This window comes from Hevea brasiliensis, chromosome 7 (assembly GCF_030052815.1).
Source record: "Hevea brasiliensis isolate MT/VB/25A 57/8 chromosome 7, ASM3005281v1, whole genome shotgun sequence".
NCBI lineage: Eukaryota > Viridiplantae > Streptophyta > Magnoliopsida > Malpighiales > Euphorbiaceae > Hevea > Hevea brasiliensis.
Window position 1 is genome coordinate 64681667 of NC_079499.1, and position 2289 is coordinate 64683955.

General features: G+C 34.6%; 1 non-coding gene across 1 annotated transcript; it reads left to right on the forward strand.

Annotated features, from left to right (window-relative positions):
- The first annotated feature begins 465 nt into the window (after window positions 1-465).
- On the forward strand, window positions 466-572 carry LOC131181745 (small nucleolar RNA R71). The gene has a single exon (XR_009150224.1). It is a non-coding gene; the product is annotated as a small nucleolar RNA R71 (small nucleolar RNA).
- Window positions 573-2289: the final 1717 nt, after the last annotated feature.

Below are 2289 nucleotides of genomic sequence, written 5' to 3' on the forward strand. Positions count from 1 at the left end.
TGATTCCCATAACTCAAATTGGGATGATCTCGCCATCTTGAATTATAAGTACTAGAATAGGGATCATACCTGTGTTGTGACTGTCCATAATGTCCTACTGCATTAGCATGTTGCATTGATTCATCCTCTTGTAACACAGGACATATGTCAGTAGCATGACCCGATCCCGAACAAATTCCACATACCTTAACAGTTTGCATGTTTCCTACAGCCAACTACCTCACCAAAAAAGTTAAATTAGAAATTTGTTTCTTAAGGTTAGATGTACTTACCTCATTAACCTTCATAGGTGTGTGATCCATTCTCATTTCAAACTGTTGAGAATTCGCTGCCATGTTAGCAATCAGCCTCCTTGCCTCTTCTAGTGTCTTGTCAACCAAAGCTCCTCCACTAGCAGCATCTATCATAATGAGGTCCATTGGTAGAAGTCCCTCATAGAAATATTGAATTAATAGCTGCTCACTTATTTGATGATGGGGACAACTTGCACACAGTTTCTTAAATCTCTGCCAGTACTCATATAAGCTCTCTCCATTGTACTGTCGAATGCCACAAATTTATTTTCTTATGTTGGTAGCACAGGAAGCAGGAAAATACTTCTCCAGAAATATCTACTTCATCCCATTGCATGAGTTGGCAGATCTAGAAGGAAGGTAATATAACTAATCCTTAGCTGTGCCCTCCAGTGAGAAAGGGAAAGCTCGAAGCTTGATCTGATCCTCTGAAACTCCTTGAGGTTTCATGCTGGAACACACAATATGAAATTCTTTTAAATGCTTATGTGGATCCTCACCTGCAAGACCATGAAACTTAGGCAACAAATGGATTAGTCCAGATTTCAACTCAAAAGCAACATTTAAAGCAGGGTATTGAATACATAAAGGCTGTTGGTTTAGATCAGGAGCAGCCAACTCTTTCAAAGTCCTAGCAGCCATGATTTTGTTTTTAGAATTTGACTCTGAATCCAAATCCAAACCTAACTCCCTTGGAGATTGGACTCCCTCAGATGTACTCAGAATCAGCTTACCTTGCTTAGCCAATTTTCTCAACTGTTTAGTTGTTTTTTCTACTTTCGGATTAAAGATCAACTCACCAGATTGGGAAGTTCTTGTCATAAACAAAAAGAAATCAAAGTAAAAATAGAAAAATACCTCAAAACCGTAGAAAATAGTAGAATTTGGCCTCAAGAGAATGGGGCCAAGGAATCCTATGGATTGATTGGTCTTGATCAGAGCATCGTTTCCTTCAAAATAAGTATAGGCCGCCCTCCAAATTCAACCAAAATCCTTAATGAATAGTAACAATGAACAGTAACACCGTAATTATTTATTTTTAACTCTTTTTTTTTTTTTCAACTTGAAAACAACAACAAACATAATTAATAACAAAATTATCTAACACTAAAAACATGAAATCAAATAAACTTCAATCCCCAGCAACGGCGCCAAATTTCTTGATGGGTGTCGAATCCACCAGAAATTAAATTAACTGAAATTACCAACTATAAAATATTTTCAGTAGCAAATGGTAAATCCAGGTCAAACCCTAGAGACTGAATTATTGGATTTTCATGCACTTGTGTAATAGGAAACGGAAGAGACAAAGATTGGGGGGTTTTATAAAACAAAATCAGGAGAAATCAGAAATTCAAGAACTAAATATGAAATTTTCAATTTAAACAGACTTCAGTCCAAGGTAATTCGCATTCCAATGCATTGATTTGATCATAGACAAAAGAAATATAATTATCTCTTATTAAATACTTAACGTAGATTTACCAAACAGTGAGATAAACCCCTAACTTCCCTATACTCATCGATTCGAGCCCAACACTCTTATTGATTCTAATTATTAACTGAGTTGGTATTAAGCAATCCTCATCAAATTAATAACTGCTTTAAGAAAAGGAAGTAGTTAAGCTAAACAACAATTTATGAAGCATAAATTATTTAATCCACCCTATTGTTTCCTTAGGTTATTATCGAAAACTGAGATCATAATCAATAAAACCTAATTGCTACTTATGTTCAATCTTACACAACAATTACGGATTATGAAGATGAACTAGCAATTGATCTCATCAAACAATCAACTAATATGCCTTTTTAGCAAATCATTCAATAGATCAAAGACAAATAAATCATAAAACAATAGATATTCAAAAAGACATAAATTAAATTAAGAACCTGGTCTCCCAAATCAAGCCAAAGAACTTAAATCCCTTAAACTGAATGAAAAACTTTGCCATTCATGGCTTACAGAAAAATAAAAGAAAAACTAAAGAAGAAT